Source organism: Hyposmocoma kahamanoa, unplaced genomic scaffold (genome assembly GCF_003589595.1).
Source record: "Hyposmocoma kahamanoa isolate Upper Pololo Valley unplaced genomic scaffold, ASM358959v1 93, whole genome shotgun sequence".
NCBI lineage: Eukaryota > Metazoa > Arthropoda > Insecta > Lepidoptera > Cosmopterigidae > Hyposmocoma > Hyposmocoma kahamanoa.
In genome coordinates this window covers 21,994,151-22,013,114 of record NW_020654810.1, presented here as the reverse complement: position 1 = coordinate 22,013,114, position 18,964 = coordinate 21,994,151, and the positions used below count along the sequence as shown (strand labels likewise).

At 35.5% G+C, this 18,964-nt stretch overlaps 1 protein-coding gene and 1 non-coding gene across 2 annotated transcripts in view; one reads left to right on the top strand and one right to left on the bottom strand.

The window, feature by feature from the left end:
* The window catches only part of LOC113237269, a 311,655-nt gene that overhangs the window by 36,069 nt on the left and 256,622 nt on the right, over positions 1–18,964 (top strand). The window lies entirely within an intron of this gene.
* Positions 6,560–6,630, bottom strand: Trnag-gcc. The gene has a single exon. It is a non-coding gene; the product is annotated as a tRNA-Gly (tRNA).

The following is an 18,964-nucleotide window of genomic DNA, read 5'->3' as shown; positions in this document are numbered from 1 at the left end:
TTTGTATATTAAAATAGCACACATAAACGATCTCAATAAAATTACCACCAATATCGGCGATTGCCCCGAGCTTCTGTCTGAGATTCACTTAAGGGTTCCAGCTAAGCATTTACGTAACGAGTCACTAATTTATTTACCTGTCGCTTTACAAAATTACACACGGAATTCGTTTATATGGCGTGCGAGCAATAATTTTAACAAAGTTTCTGCTCTTTACGATTTTGATTTGTTTAACACAAACTGTGCGTACGTTAAGAACGTATTATCTAGTTCATTTTTTTATTACTAAAGTAATCTAATTTTTGTAATGTTATATTACTTCTATAATGAGTTATCTGTGTGGGTACAATGTTGTTTAGTTGTTTAGTGTTGTCAATGCTGTATTTTGCTATTGTATTTATATCAGTAGGAAACTGATTCGGCTTATTATTTAATATAGTTTCTATTACTTTGTGATACAAGCTGTTTGTACCCTCAAAAATAAAATAAATTAGTTTTTAAGTATTACGTTTCTTGTGCTTTGTGGACAAATAAATGTTTTTTTATTTTTATTTTATTTTGTGGGTGTGGGTGGGTACTATACTCACCTACTTGCAGTATTTACATTGAAAATTTCGCATGTTTTGAGGAGAGAAAATTAGAAAGTGTTATAACAGTTGTACGAATCTACACCCTTGTATACTATATCGTCATCGATATTTTACGTCCCTAGCAGATTTAGGCCACAGTTTGATGACTTTGCATAGGTTGACGACTTCGCACGTTTTTCAGTTTTTCATAAGTAACGGGACGAACAAGTTGTGCGTGTGGTGTTTGACAAACAGTTGCAGTGCCACTCAGAGCTTTCATCTTCTTCTTCTGTATAATGTTATAGCTTCATCGATACAATCGACTGCATATCTGAGCTGCACTCTGTAGCGCTCTATTAGTGCCTATTCTATTTCGTAAAATACTACATAATAACAAAAATCACAAAGCAATATTTTCAAAGGCTTAACAATAATTTTATTGATCGCAAAACCATACGAATCACTTTCATCGATTAATAAATCAATTGATAACAAGTACCTACAATCGTAGGGTGCATATTACGAATGTATCATGTATCGTTTGACCTTATTGCCTTCAATTTAGACGTCGTGTTTAAGTGACACGTCAAAATGTGATTCAGGGTTTTTGTGTTGAAGTTTGTTAGGTTGATTAAGGTTTAAAACAGGGTTCGAAAAGATAATTGGACGTAGTTCATAGTTTTGTTACAGATAAATACCAAAGAGTAATAATTTTTATACATGGATCTTTACTGTGAAACGAAATTATGCGCTACTGCAATTAAACATATTATTTATAAAAAAGGATCCAAAGCCATATTTTCCTAAACATCTCATAAAATACTAAACTATTCACAACAAAGCATACATAATATAAAAAACAGAGGCAAATACCTCTAGAGTTACATGAACATATAAGTTTTAAAAACAAAACAAGAGTGAGAAAACACTTTCAAACTTCAAACTACCGTATCTAACAATTGACTGGATGTGGATTGGATACTTTTTGCTTAACTACGTCCAATAATAAAATATTTTTTTAAATTTTACAATTGTAAAATATAGTATAATATATTCTTTCCCATTCTTTAGACAATATCCTTAGGTATGTCGTATATTTTTTTGTAAGACTGTTATTTGATAGTAAATACCTAAACCATTTGTTCTAGCAGAACAGTTTTTCCCGCTTCAGAAGCAACAGTTTTCACACTGAGCTAACATTTAGGGCGCGTTCTCATTTTGTCGTGACGACAGGTGGTCGTGCTGTTTAAAGTGTCGTGTCTTGTGTGTTTAAATGACGTTGTTCACATTTAGAACAACACGATTGACTGTCGTTCACGACTTTTTTAACGTTACGATAAACATGTGTGACGACAGATAATTGCAGCTTCAAACGATTCTGTCGTGCAAACGACAAAGCGGCTGCCGCGAACCGCTAAATTGTCGTCACGATCTAGTGGGAACAACTAGGCACGACTGTCGTTCAACGATAAAATAAACGTCCACGATACAGTCACGACAGATAGTCGTGATATGGGAACAGGCTAGACGCGACTGTCGTCTAACAATAAATAAAACATATTGAGAACAGCCCCCTGTGGGTCGGGAATCCATTTCAAAATCAAAATTATCTTTATTTAGTAGGTAAGCAAATTACACCTGAAAATCATATTTATTGCAATTTCGAAAGCCAAACCGTCTTATCGCTTATGTAATCCCTAACAGAGTAATACCCTTTCTTTAGTAAGGAGCCTTTGCATGATTCTTGAGCTTATCAAGGGAAAGGTACAAAACAGCTTTTGAAATCTTATTATAGTACAGAATACGATATAGTCCAGGGAAAACGAAGGCATTGACAATTCTTTGCTGATAAATCGAATAATAACTGAGGCGGACATTTTGAATCTCTATCGAATAAGGAGACAGCGAAATAAAACAGGTTCTTTTATAATATCAAGTGACGGGACGGAAAAGTCGATCGCCTGGTGGTCAGCGAACGCCTGTCCTTAACAGTGTCAGTCTAGCTCAGAGCTTTAAATCGCAAAGATCTGAAGGGCACCAATGTGCCCGTTACTCTAAGACATAAGTTGACAAGTCCCGTGTGCCTGTAATTTCACCAGCACCCTTCAAAACCGGAACAAAGTAATGCAAACATTACCGCTTGGCGGCAAAGAAAGGAGGGTAGAAAAAAGAAAGTAGAGGGAAGAAACTTCCTTGGACGAACTCTTGCACTAAAATTAATGCTATAACATAGGATATGAAACTATTTTTTCGGATTTAAATCGCGTATGTTATTTTTTGAAACTAAAGTTACGGATTCTTTACATATCACGGCTAACTGATATGGCAAAGTTATCAACTTATTATGTCTAATGTTATTGCAATGCAAATTTAACTGATTGATGACTACCCTCTCAGTCCGTCGTAATCATGGGACCTGTATAAAGACCGAAACGTTGCGTTGTTTGAAAAAATAAATATACTGACAAAATGCTTTCATTTCCATGTGTGACAATGGCGAAAGTCTAAGATCTTTATGTACTCTTATATATATATATGTACATTATATTATAAAAAGTATAGATTAATTTATACACACAATCACCTACTTTTAACGGTTCGATAGTTAAACCTGCCGCGTTCTGAACTTGTGTGTGAGAAAAAATAGGTTATTGTTTTATAGTATTTTTTGCGGCTCGTATAAACCATAGGTTCCTAAATTGTTTGGTTCACCGCCTACTTAGGCACGATAAAAAAATTTCAACGCCTGACGACACCACAAAAATAATTGAAAACACCTATTTTTTATATTAACTTAACACAAAAAATCATTAGGAAAAAAGTTATATACATATGTGTAATATGAAGTGTCGTTTACTGTAGTGTAGTATAGACAATTCAGGTTCATCTTTTCAAATGCGGTGGCACCCCCTGGACAGTATCAATGGGCATTGATTGGGCCCAATTGCTTCCGAGGCTCCTACCTAGGACTTGAAGAGTCCCCACTGTGACGGCCTCCGTGGTCGAGTGGATTGCTCACCGGTTTTCATGGTATCACCATCTCTGAGGTCCCGGGTTCGATCCTCGGCCGGGTCAGTGTAGAAAACTAATTTTTCTATATTGTCTCGGGTGTTTAAAGGACCGTTGTTGTTTCCGATTTCAATAACACAAGTGCTTTAGCTACTTACTTTGGGATCAGAGCAACTAATATTGTTGTCTAATATTTATTTATTATTATTTATAGGGCGGTAGGGAACACTTTGGGAAACCATAGTATAAACCGCGGGATACAACAGACCTAGGAACAAAACATTGGAACACATAAGCGTCTTATGGTAACAATAATGGTTGAAGAGGGTTTAGCCCATAGACCACCGCCACCAAATGACGTCATACATTTTCCAAGAGACGTAAACCTTCTTCGATGTGTAGGTTTTATCACGATGTCTTTCTTCACCATTAGGTGTATCTATTATATGATCGGGACGAACAGGTCGTGCGCGTGCTAAGCGACACGCCGATCCATGACGTTTTCAGTACCACTCAAATCTTAGGGGCACTGCCAGTGCGCCCGCCACCCTGAGACATAAGTTGACAAGACCCATGTGTCTGCAATTTTAGCAGCATCTTTACCCTTCAAAACCGGAATGCAGTAATGCTCACATACTGATAGGTAAGATGGCAATACTTCCCTCAAAGAGCTCTTCCACAAGGAGCTCCTCTGCTACGAACACAAACATATATAAATGCTTAGAATAATAACGCATAGAAACCTAGTCCGCACACGCTAAGTGAGGCAAATTGAAGCGCTCCCAGAGGGCCTACACGGGCGGGCGGGCCGTCAGTGCTCAAGGTCAACTTGCACCGCGAACAGCTCAAGAATTTTAGCTAAAATTGACGAAATGTGCTGTAAATGAGTGTAAAAATACGTCAGACAAACATAAAATAGATACTAACATCACATTCCATAAGGAAGTAACGCTTTTCAACTTGTATTTTTATATAAATATTCACGAAAACCGAAAATTAACCTACTACTAAAACTAGCCTACATGAATTTGATTTTTGCCTCTCTTGTGACAGTTCGTTTGATATGAAACTATCATTCTATGCATTATTATTCTAAGTATAAATGTATTTATTAGATTTGAACCGTCACCTCTCGGGTGAGAAACAACGCTACACTGACGCTATTGTACTTGTAATGTTACAAGAAGTGGATTTGAATTGTATTTTTAATTTTATTCCAAATCTATGACGTGTCAATAAAACTATTTTTCACTGTAAGTACTATATAAATTTTAAATTACCGTCGATATTCTTTAAATACTAACACTTGTTAAATTCAATTTTGCCAGAATTATAATAGAATTACATCAATGTGGCACCAAATGAGCGAAGTGTTATAACCGACAAGTGGCGCCACCAGTGACCACAACTGGTACTATATGCTACAGTAACGCCATCGTGTGACGGAGGTTATTCCGGCTTCTAACGTTTCAAGTGGGGAGCGAGTTTGGTTAAAAAAGCGCTTGCAACGCGGGAAACGGACTTGTAATTCTTTGTTTTTTTTTTTTTAGTTTATATGATATTTATTAATATTTCTAAATGGCCATTTAAATCAATTAATTGTAAAGCAACAGTAGCATTTACTCTTTAAATAAACTGCAGTAGTAAGACCTCTGTATAATTTCAGATGGCGTAATTTAAATAGGTAATAAAACCGTCTCATATTGGGTTATAACAACTTATAAGAGTCTATAATACTACCTTTTACGAATTAAAAATTTTCCTATACTAATACGGTTCATTTTGCTGGCTATATTTCAGAATTCATTTTATAAACATAATTTTTTTAAATTTATTTTGAAAAATTTATATATCGTATAGTATACACGTCCTATTTAGTTCAGTTGATATTAAAAAAAAATCATTGGTATTGTAAAGTACCTATTGAACACTGCGTAAAATGAAACAACTTTTTATTTCCATAAAAATAGACCTAATCACTCTTTCTGCAGTCTATATACCGACGAAAATTAATGATCAAACCACTGCCCTACATACACTGAACATCGATCATATCGATTAAAATATATGCTAAATCAATTACGATCCAGCAATGTATCTGTCATAAGACCGATTTATGCGAAATAGACAAGAAAAATTATCGTTTTTAAATCAATCGATCTGTAACACTTCTATTAAATCAAATAAAAAATATACCTCACATGTAAGTTGCTGTAAGTAAATATATTATATATCTTTTACTTTTTGGCTTTAATAATGTTAATATTATATTCTTTTTTTATGTATAATGTGTATTACAGGTTCCATGTTTGAAAGTAAACTTGACATTGTGACGTCTTTACCTACCTTACATTACAAAAAGGATATACATATATAAGTTAAAAAGGCCAAAAATGGTATTTTGATTTACAGCAACTTAGTGGGAGGTATCAAAATATTGACAATGAATTATTTTTTTTACCTAACTAGCGTGCATTTTTCAGACAAACCAAAGTTTCGGACCCTTTACACTCATGTTATAAATTCGAAAAAAATATTCATTTCCACTTTGTTGCAATCACGAAAATCGAATCTATTTAAATACCATAGCTTATACTGAAATGTTAAATATTCATGCTAATAAATATTTAACATAATAATAAGATAAATATTGTGATAAGTAATTTGAATTTGTAAGTAATTTTGAATTCTACAACTGAGTCCTACCGAAATATTTTAAGTAATTCAAGATATAAGTCATTGATTTATTTTTTTTAGTTATTTTTTTAAGTCTTATCAAATATTAAATTGAGGCTATCAGCGCAATAGTGGTGTAACCCACTTTTTTTCGACAATATTAATTTAAGTGATACCAAGTACTTACATGATTAATTTTGTTTGTGTGTTATTTTCATGTACAAAAAAATATTTAATTATACTTTTTTCTACGTATTTTAATACGTAGTTTTGAAAAAAAAGTAAATAATGACAAAAATAAATATTGCATCGGCCGGGAATCGAACCCGGGCCGCCCGCGTGGCAGGCGAGCATTCTACCACTGAACCACCGATGCTTACAAATGCAAGACTGAAAGTAACCTTAACATTCTCGGTATCAGAGAGCTACGTCATCATTACTAAGTGAATGGAAAATATGTTTTTAATTTTAGAAAATACGTTTTCTAGCAAATACCATTTTGTTGACGCAACTGGTTGGCATCACAGTACATCGAATAAACTCATTCAATGTACTTTTTATAGTAGGAATTGTGTTTTAATTTTATATTATGCATTAGTTTTATATTTTTTATTTTTTTATTATTTTGTTAGTTTTTGTTTGCCCTTTCTTTCCTTGTGGGGTAACAAACATATTTTTGTCTTTCTAATTACCAGGGATCGGAATAGGTATAGTTTTTTTATCTCAACTTCCAGGAACATATTATACAGTAAATGGAGACTGCCTTACGGACAATATTTGTTAGGTCCTGGACCTTCGGGTTCGGGATTCGGGAAGTCACTTAGTACATTAAAAATAGACGTAATTGGGGATAGGCAGGCACTATATTTATCTTAACTTTGCGATATAGTGGGTCGGATCAGCGATAATGCGGACATTAGATTTTTTCATCATACCTCTCTAAGAAAATGCCAATCGAGAGATATATATGTATATTGCACATTTTCTGACGCGTAGTGATTAGGCAGGTTTGAGTGAGCGCTTATTGTACAAATGTATAGAAGATAGGTCTAATAATAATACTTCTGTAGTGATACCAAGAAGAAGACAGAGCAGAATCAATTTCAAGCAGGTCGTGTCGTGTCTACCAAGAATCGAGCCCTTCACGTTGAATCCATTGAATTACGTAACATCTGGGTCAAATTTGAGACTCAATAATTTCATAAACCATTATAGATACGTTCAATGAAAATAATATCAACAATGGAACAAGGGCCCAATCAGGGCTGGTCTACATTCGCGGCACGCAGAACTCTGTATTACAATTTCAGGCCCCCGGGTTATCCCCAGTTGGTTTGCTCAGAGATGAATCTGGGAATATGAAAGCATTGCGTGGGGGTCATTATTAACATTGATAAGTGTAATTTATTATAATTGATCTATTCTCTGCCTTCCCTGATGGGAAAAGGGCGTGAAGTTTAAGTTTAATTTCATCTGAAATATTGGCTAGAAATATGATGATATGAACTAGTGACGGTACGAACAAGTCGTGCGTCTAGTGGTAAGCGACACGCCTGTCAATAACAGTTGCAGTGCCATTTAGAGCTTTCAATCACAGAAATTTGAGGAACACTGCCACTGTGCCCATCATCTTGAGACATTTAGTAGCAGTAGAATTCCTTGTGAAAGAGTTCGTCCAGGGAAGTACTGTCACATTACCTATTTGTGCCGCCAAGCAGTAATGTCAGCATTACTGTGTTCCGGTCTTGAAGAGTAAGGGTGCTGGTGAAACTACAGGCGCAGTGGTAATGCCCCTCAGAGATGCGATTTAAAGCTCTGAGTAGCACTCAGATGGATCGGCGTGTAGCTTACCATAAGGCGCAAGACTTGTTCGTCGCGTAACCTGATATTATAAAAAACACATGAGTTGTAAAGTCCCATATGCCTGTAATTTCAACAACAATAGGCTGAATACACTTGGCGCCGGGGCGGCAGCGTTTTTTGCTAAGAGTTGCGTGTGTTTGGAGGCCTGTGTGTTTTACTTCGATTTATTTACAATTTGTAAATCCATGTGTAACATAGCTCTTGCAACCACTCTGTGACTTTCCTTTTTTAAAGAGAATATGATGAATGTATTATTTATATTATTGTAAAGATAGCCGAAAACGCCTAACCTAGAAAGCAAATTGAATAGTATTAAGTAGATCGGAAAAAAGTCTGTCTGTATAAATATTTAAGAGCGTAAAAAACATGCGTTTCGCATCGGCGGCGGTCCGAGATTTTTACTCGGCTCGGCGTAAATAAGCAGTGATCGGAATTTAATTTAGCTAACTTAACAATAACGTAGACATTCCCTTCTACAAATCCTTGGACTTCACGGAACCGATTATATTTGAATATGCGAATTATTTATTGAAATTTGAATACATTGGCGACAAATTATTATTTCCTATTAAGTATTTGCTACAAATTATTACCCATACTAAGAATACGTTCATACTTTGGATAAATTAACTCCCTTAATACTCAGGGCACACCATCGAGTATATAACCAGAAATGGAGACGAAATGTCATTTAATTTGTTTGAAAACCATTCTGCCATATCATTACTGTGACAACTGCGCTCCGATTGGCTACCCCGAGTTCGAAACAATTGACGGGTGTCGTCAATGGGTGTCGTCAACTGTTTCACTTCAAATCGACCAGTTAACTTGAGCTTTGCTATAATGGACGAAAATTGCAAAATTACATATTTAATTACCGATGAAATGTGATTCCGTTTGTTTTGTAATTAGATATTTTGCTGTTTTTTTCACACCACCGATTAGAACAGTACGGCATTGTTAGAGATATTATTTTTATTGCAATAAATACAGAATATTTTTTGGAATATACGGAGACGTACACACAGGTCAGTAGTTGGTCTGTCTATATTTCAGTGCAAACGAGAGTTGATATTTATAAGAGCTGTATCGCTAATGTGTTACCAGGAATTATGGCCCTTATTTCGTCTCTATTTCTTGTTATATACTCGATGGGGCACACAGAGGCGGCTGCGGATGCGTTCCGGGCGCGGGAGTTTTTGTAATGTACGGGTTCATATATGTATGAATATGAGTCGCTTTATTGTACTGGGAATTATGGAATAAAAAAATGTATGTTAGTACGAAACATTTTTGTCTTAATCCTACTACAACTGATCGCGCTGGAATCGCACACGAGCACGGTGATATTTATTTTGACAGGAAGTCTGATAATAACCTAATTAGGGTTTTCTAACAATTAAAAAATGTTTAATATCAAATGTTTATTGCCCTGTTATATGTTAACCCCGTACGTTTTCAATATTTTTATAACATAAAATAAAAAGTCCTTTGCAACTGTATATAATATGTCATATACGTATTTTTTAGATCTCATGTGTTGTTATTATTGTTTTATATAATCCTTCTTTCATTTTGTGTAATCATATGTATTTCGTTTTCGTTTTTCGTACATGTAAAAAAGAGTAACGTGGCGCCACTTACACATAGTTATTATACATAGTTAGGTTAAAGCAAATAAAACGCAACAAGTCGTAAAAAAGTATTACCTAGTCGGGTTAGAAAAGCAATAAAACTGCAAACTCTTTACAGGGTTGTTTGAAAGGAGTCTTACCTACTAATTAGTTTACAATTTTTTTTCCTAAATATGCTCGGAAACGTTCACTTTTTTTTTTAACTAAGAGCTTCCAAAGAGCTCTTGGCCATACTACAAAATTAAAAATCTAGTCAGGGTAATCAGAATATATATCTAGAATAAGAATACCTTTTTTATTCATTCGCTCATTAATCGATGTAACTAAAGAAAACTGCCATACAGCCTAGTCGTCCCCTCGTTTTTTTCAGCGCAGTGCGTGACTTCGTTTTTCAATTCTGTTTTAAAAAGGTCTATAATTAAAAAAGTATATTTTAAAAAGTTATTTATGCACAACATAATTCCCTTTCCTGCTTTTTAGAAACTATATGTTTCCATGCACCACGCAATTTTCAGAAGAGCTCTACGAGAATTGCCTGTCTCAAATCGATAGGTATCTAGAATAAAAACAACTAACTCATCAGTCGTCCAAATTTGACCAATGGTAGACCATCTTAATGTTTTCATGTGATTATTCCATCTAGTCTATTGGTTATATACTCGTTGGATTATTCTAACCAATGAAAAGCTTTGAATCCTAATCACAGTAAAATTTTACATTTTCTGAATAATACAATGTCTCGCTGGCCTTGGTTTTCTAACTCATACTCGTCCGCCAATTCCTTACTTCCCGGCTTCTATAATAATGTAGTACTAAAAACAACTAACGAAAACATGGTTACCATACCCGTAGACCTGAATAAACAGTCACCTTACTGATTTCTCATTGTATAAATTGAAGACTGGTGAGAGAGAACACTATGACCCACTACAGCTTTTATCTAGATCCGTTCCAAATATCGAAATTGCTGGATAATAAAGGGTTGGATGCGTAATGTGTAGATATTCATAGCCTTGAGGTACGCCATTGGATGTTACACAGACCAAACAGATGAAGGTGGTATATTATTCCTGTTTGCTCTTAAAATTTATGGTTACTTTTTTCAGACCACTATGTTGACGTTATTAAAACCGATTTAATATTTTTTTATATGATTTCAAGGGACGAAACAAACAAGTCGTGCGCCTGGTAGTAAGCGACACGCCGGTTCATAACTATTCATTAGTGTCACTCAGAGCTTTAAATCGCAATGATTATAGTTACACTGTCACTGCGCCCGTGACCCTGAGACATAAGATGGCAAGTCCCATGTGCCTGTAATTTCACCAGCACCCTTACCGTTCAGTAATGCTCCCGTTATAACATCCGTGGCCGAACGGTTACCGTCCTGGTCTGCCACGCAGAGGTCCCGGTTTAATTCCCGGGCCGGAAAAATATTTGTATGGCCTACATTTATAACTCTCTTTCGTGAGTTTGGGTGTTATTTGTGGTTGTCTATGTGTGTGTCCATGGCACCCGCGATACAGAGTTTCCTTAGTGCGTGGCTGTGAGTGTGTGCTTTATTTATTTATTATTATTACAGCTTGGCGGCAGAAATAGATAAGGAATACGTAAGGTTGCAGTACTTCTCTGGTGGAACTCTTTCACAGCGAGCTTTAATGCTTTTGAGTAGTAGTACCTATATTGTATGGAAACCTATAAATAACATTTATAGGCACGTAATCATAGAAAGTTTAGCAATAAAACTTCCTGTTAAAAGTGTTCGCCTAGGGAAGTACTGCCACCTTACCTGTATCTCCAAGCAGTAATGTTATAAAAAAAAATTACTGTGATAAAAAAAAGTTTCATTATCAATTTTTTGTGAACAATGGCCTAGCCGTAGAAGGAATAATTTGTGGAATACCGAGCTGAATATGGCAAAAAATTACTGACTACGTTTATTCTTGTATAATTTCTTGAAACATTGTCTAACGGCCATTCTCGGACTAGCGTTCATTATTTAATTTCTGTGGTCATTTTTATTATTTAAATATTTAAGTATATTACCGTGTAATTATTCAATTATATTTCACGACACAATATAAATAATATTCGAATATTAAATAATATTGTATGATAAAAAATCGAATACTTTAATAATAAAAATTGCCACGAAAATTAGATATTTGACACTAGTACGAGAATGACCGCTAAATTACCGAAAATTTTCAAGAGGAAGCATTTTACATTTTAAACTTTCGCTGTTGCATTGTAAATGAGAATAAAGGCGCTAAAATCGATTTAGTGAGTATTTGTGACCACTAGGGTCAGTGCACAATGTCAGGGAGGATATATATCGCCTCTACCATGAGTTTAGTGTTGATTGTCGTAAGCGACCGCGTAAATGATTGTACCTCAAATTTTATTTCCACTAGTGACCACGAGGGGCGTTGTACGATTTCCCACTCAAAACTGTCAAATGTATTACGCGATTGCTAGTGATTATGATTCAGTAGCAGTAGAGCTCCTTGTCAAAGAGTTCATCCAGGGAAGTACTACCACCTTACTTATTTCTGCCGCCAAGCAATAATGTTAGCATTACTGTGTTCCGATTTTGAAGGGTAAGGGTGCTGGTGAAATTACGGGCACATGGAACTTGTCAACTTATGTCTCGGGGTGACGGGCGCAGTGGTAGTGCCCCTCAGATCTTTGCGACTTAAAGTTCTGAGTGGCACTCAGATGGACTGGCGTGTAGCTTACCATCAGGCGCACGGCTTGTTCGTCCCATCACTTAATATTATTAAAACAAAACGAATACAGCAAGGTCTTGTTATGTATAAATTACCACTACCTTGAGTTAGTGTCGTAAACAACGGCGTAAATTATGTTTTTTCTAGTGAACGCTAAGCGTTTTTTATTTATTTTACTGGGTGATGGGACGAATAAGTTGGTGTTGTACGGTTTTCGGCTCAAAACTGTCACTTAAATGTATTACGCGATCGCTAGCGACATAAATACCGCAAGGTCTTGAAATACATAAATTGTCTCTACCATGAGTTTAGTGTCGATTGTCGTAAACGAGAGCATAAAATGTTTACTGGACAATTTTATTCCTTTTTATGAAAACTGTCATTTTACGCAATCTCTAAGCGACAATCGATACCGTAAAGCGGCGGAGATAAAGACATCCCATCCGTCAAGGGAAATACGTCAATAGACATCAGCCTAATGTGTTTCAGCCCTTAATCGCCTTCACAAAGATACGCAGAGGTTGACATACGAGTAATTATGTTGTAAAATGAAATATGTCGGACTTTTAAACAGTGGCTTTAAATTTCCGGAACGTCGACCATACGCAGGTGAATTTTAAAAAACGCCAGCATTTTTGCATTATCTCGGTTGCAAATTGAATGAATTTAAATCCTCTGCAGCTAAGTATGTGACTTGCTTCGTAAAGTGCATTAAGTGCCTGACGAGACAGGAGCATAGGGTTGCCGCAAACAGGAAATTGCGAACGAAAATGTTTTTAAATTAAATTTATATTTAAACAGACTTCAAATCTTAATTCGACTGTATGTTTTTTCTTGTATGTATGTTATGCTATAACTCCGTCATTTGTGAACCGATGATTCTTTTTTTGTTGGAAAAAGGATTCCTCAGTAATGTTCCCATTTACATTTGAAGAAAATATTCCATCTCTAAGGGTAGCAAACTAGGGGAGGATTAACTTTTGAGGTCGGTTTTTTTTAAATCTTTACTGAGATTATTTAATTATCGTTTATCTTTGCTCAGGTGTATATAATAATAATAAATATACACACGATATCACCGATATGTTTAATGTGGCTTCTACTGAAAGAATAATTAAACAATAGTTTTGTTTTTATCCACAAACGCGTTAATTATCTTAGCTTCCAGTACAAATGCGGAAAGCTGTCCTGCTCGATACTGCACGTATTGTTCGCCGGTCCTTGAACCTGAGTCCCAGATCCCGGCCATTCACAGTGCCATTGCCGTGAAATATCGGCTCTCTCGTTTAAAATTTCAGAATTAATCTTTTAGGCTGTGTGAGAAGCGAGAGTTTAAAATAAATATGTAGGTAACTAATAATAATTTGCCTGATAACCACACCAATTGCCTGGTTTCAAACCAGGGGATTCCTTGTACTATAAGTACCAAAGTAACGTAATTCACCCCAGAACACCCACACTAGAACCAATTTAGAATATTTCACTTCACAATTTGCATCAGTTAGGTAATCGTGGTCGTCAAAAATACATGTGTTACAATTGTGACAGGGTGGGTGTATGCGTGTGAGAGGTGATGACGTCACAATGACGTTGTCATGTTATGCTAATAAAATATTATTTGTTGCTGATATCACACTCAGATAAACTAAGACTGAGGCAGAAACAATAATTCGATATTACATCAGTTGGATAGATTTGCGAATACTGCAAACCCGATCATTGTCTAATTTTGGTGGCATTTTTTTAAATTCAATATTCGAGTATATTAGTGTGTTATTTTATGGTACAAAGTGACGGGACCAACAAGTCGTGCGGCTGGCGGTAAGCGACACGCCTGTCTACGCTCTAAATCACAAAGATCTGAGGGGCACTGCCACTGCACCCGTCACCCTGAGACACAAGTTGACAACTCCCATGTGCCTGTAATTTCAAACGCAGTAATGCACATATTACTGCTTAGCGGCAGAAACAGGTAAGGTGGGAGTACTTTCCTGGAGATCTCGTCTTCTACTAAAAACATTGTATATTGGTGGCCTATGTAATAGGTACGAGATTTTAAGACCTAATTGTGTAATGATTGCATTCAATACTTTTTCTACGAGTAAATTAAAATAATGTAATACAACCAATATTTAAAAATTCATAGTTCCTTTTTGCCAAACGGTTACGCCTTTGTACATGTCATGTAACACTTTGAGATATTATTTAAGAAAATAATTCTAATTTTAATGATTTCTCAAATATAGTTACGTTATTCTTTTCTGGAGCACAGTGACGTGTTTAGAGTTGTTACACACGGCGGCTTTTAGCAGCGATGCAAACGCGCGTTCGTGAAATGCGTAATTTACACAATCGCGCGTTTATATCGATGCAGTCGCGCGTTTGTAAAGGTGTAAAGGTAGACGTTTAGCGACTGCATCGCTGCAACAGTCGCCGTGTGTAACAGCTCTTAAGGAGACTCTTTTAATTAAGAAAAATACGCCGTTCTTTTTTTGAAATTCATAGATATAAATTCATAGTTCTGTGTAGAGAAATACAATTATTGAGTTCATAGCCTATTACTTTAGACAATAGAAGTTTGGTTCAGAACTATAAAGAGCGCCTTTGTGACTTGATATAAGATATTATAATTGATAGATGAAAGTATACGAGCCGAAACAGATATTTTTGAAATTGGATCTACCTGAAGGCCGAAAGATTACGCTATTCAAAACAGATTAACGAAAACCATTAAAAGTTACCTTTGCCATCCCTCGCTAATACCCTCGAGGCTCCAAGGCTTCAACTGACCTACTTCTGGAAACGCTGGAAAATGTAACGCCATCGAGAATTCTGTTTATTTTCGTATGAGAGAAGTTGGATATTTGTTTGCTTATCTTTTCATGATTACAAAGTTAGTTCATAAGTACGAGTGTTTACATGAAGCGATTAGATGTTTATTTTGGCGACAGTCGTTAAGCGTATTCAGGGTTCGAGATTATCAAGATTATATTTGATAATTGTCATGATAATAATTATCTGATAAGAATCCGATAATTATATATGACATGACAAATAATGAGAAAATTAAATAAACACGAAGACAAATCTTTGGGAAAAGAAACGATATCGATAAACGATATGTACGTACTAACGTACTTGGTACCTACTAGATGCGGCGTTCCATACACACGCTGTGATTCACTGATGTGCAGTGACGACGCTGGACATCATTTATTTGATTGTTAAACATTCAAGATGGCGGACGTAGATGCCTCTTTGAATGTTCAATTTACATCGGCGTTTTGCTCACATTTCGGTTTTTGACTAATTGCGTGAACATAAATTGAAAGTTTTAACTTATTCACATTGATTCGGTAAGTAATGTTGTGGTTTTTGATATTAATCACAAATTATTGTACATTATAATTTTTGATAATCGCGAAATAGTACACAAAATTTCACTATCCATCTCTATTTGCAAGCATGTAATGACGCGTGTTAAAACAGGACTAAACATAAATCATAGAATAAGCAACAGAGCGTTCTGACTACACAATAATAACAGAGTAACATTAGCAGAGTATATATTATAATATGATTTGTATGCAAATTACTTTTCTTTGTCTATTTGTTATATTATGCTATGATTTCAAGTTTATAATGTTATAATATTGTGGTTTTTAAGCTCGTTCATGTGTCCCGGCAAACACAATAAATCTTTCTTATTCTTTATCTTATATTCACAAAGGGCGAGATCTCTTAGAGAGAATATATCTCGCGCTATTTGTTACTCTCGCGTAAGTCGCGACATGTCGTGCTAGCCCGCCTGTAGGCTTTAAAACATTCCGTCGACCTTGAAAATCTTTATTACCAAACCTATTACAAAACTTCCGATTTTGATCTTCCACGAGATTAAGCATTACATCGCTTGAATAAAGTTTAGACACACGTCTAATTTTGAGAAACGGTTAACAAAATCCGTAACGACGATGTAACATCGAACACCTGACATTTTCGTAATCGCCCCCCACGGCGCCGCACGTGTGAGTTCTCATCCGAGAGATGTCGGACTGCTATGTTGGAACCGCTCGTTGGATGTATCATTCGAAAAACATTACTCAATACAATTTAACACGTCTTACGGGACAAATTTTCATATAGTCACCAAAGGTACATCACCGTCTAATAAACCTAAAGTTTTATTAGGCAGCGTAACAAGTTTGTTAGTGTGTATTCTAGTTTTTCTACAAAAAAAAATTATTTTTTTTTAATAAATACGTTTTTCAAATTTGATTTTTTAAATTATTTACACAATATCCTACTCCTCAGCAAACGGGAACGGCACTTTAGCGTTATTTTATATCAAGACGACGTGGATTTTGTTCGTGACGTGCGTTCTCCACGGGCACCGGTGGTGGAGGATATATAAAAGTATCAACACATTGTTGCCCTCCTCGAAAGTTCCAAACAAAGACAATGTTTAAAAAAAGGTATTAATTAGTTCGACTTTGACCTTGTTTATACATGTCAACGTTTTAACACAAGATTAAAACGTTTATTTAACCCAAACGAGCAAACATTAACAAATGCTTTACAAATACACGCAAACTTTCACATTATTACAACTTATAATCAAAGAAAACTTTAATTTGTATAAATCTTTAAATAACAAAGTTTAACAGTACAAAAACGTGACCAATTTTGTTTTGAAAAGGCCCTGTCTTGGCGTAAATGCTATACACCGTGATAGACTATAGCGATGTTATTCTGCCAGTACCATTGGTTGAGCGATCGCACCCATAACATCATAATTACCTGATTATTAAATGTCGTTAGACATTTCGTTCCTTTGCCTATAGGACGTTTGAGTCTCTGGTGATACCCGTAACGAGTGAAAGTTTCAAAAATAAACCCCCTACCACCTCATTCAAGTATACATTGTTGCTTGTAAGTTTTTCATGTTCGCAAATTGTACACGAGCCCGTTGGCCGCTATGGGAATGAGAGTCGTGTATCAAACTCGCGGTTTCGATGCACGTGGGCGTTATGCGAAATTGGCACTTGTTAATATCACTAATATGTAATATCTACTACGTCTTCACTACAGATTAGTTTAGGTAATTACATTGACTTACAAATAAAAGGACGACGGGTCTAATACAAAAACCACGAAAAAAATGTCCCAAGTCAACCTATTTAAACGTAGTGACATGTAAAGGAATATGAAAAAGCTAAAACGTTGAATTTAAATTGTAATGTCATCGCAGTACTGTCTAATTTTGCTTGCTTCGCTGTCAGTCGAACAAACGAAGACTAAAGCGTGAATGACGCTCTGTATACGATTTTAACGCCCTATAAGTTCGGACACTTTTTAGCGCGGACCCGACGTCCATATAATTGTAAGTCAATGGGTAATTAACTAAAAGTAAACAAACCTCAGCTGTCACTTGGTTAACCGGCCAAATACAATATCTAGTAGTGAGTTTCATACGTCGTATTACTGCAGTACACTTTCATTTGGTCGCATGTTATTAGTTGTCACCTTTTTAAAGGCTGTATTTTAGGTTGTTTATCGCAGGAAAGTTGTGATGCGTGTTATCAAACATCTTTAATTTAATATTATATTTGTATATTTAGTAGCATTTAAATAGGTATTTCGAAATATTGCCTATCACCTGAAAATGTTATCATATATTTAGAAACGTTTTTAAAAAGTTCATTGTAATTTTCAACAGTATCCAAGCTAATGTTTTAAATAATCAAAGTTGCTTTTTTTGCGTCTGACGCCTTTAATACACTAACAAATGTCAGTTACATTTGTGTTTCCGTTTCCGTGTTTTATGCTGCACCAGACTGCAATGTTTTTGCAAGTAGATGGGTGGCTGTGTGTGGTAAATGTTTGTGGTTTTGTGAGAGGATGGATATGAATAATAAATAATAATAATAAAATGTTTATTTCAGCAATACAATTAACGTCTGTCTTCTGTGAATTATTAATATTGTCTATTGTGTGAATTTTACAGTCCCTGGTTATTTTTCTGTAATGCTGCGCAATTGTGTGATATGATAAATAAATAAATAAATGTTGTTTTATTGTTACTCTAAATCGGAATAGGCCGAATATATTAACACAGAGTTGATAATACCTGTCTCTGAAATTTCAATTATTAAAACAAAACTCCTTTAAAAAAATCCAAAATTTTCTTCTAAACGCACTCCCGTAGTAAACTAATTGTAACTGCCTCCGTGGCCGAACGGTTATGTGAGTTGGGGTGTAATTTGTGCTTGTCTATATTTGTGTCCATGGCACCCACGATACAGGGTTTCACTAGTGCGGGGCTATGTTGAGTGTGTGCGCTATTATTGTTATTAATTGTACAATAATTAAGGGACATCAGAGGGAGGTACTATCCACTCTATATGTGTGAGAAGTGTAGGTAAATAAATTGTGCCTAAATCCATGATAAATTGACAGTAGCAACTCTTTCACGTACATTGTTTAT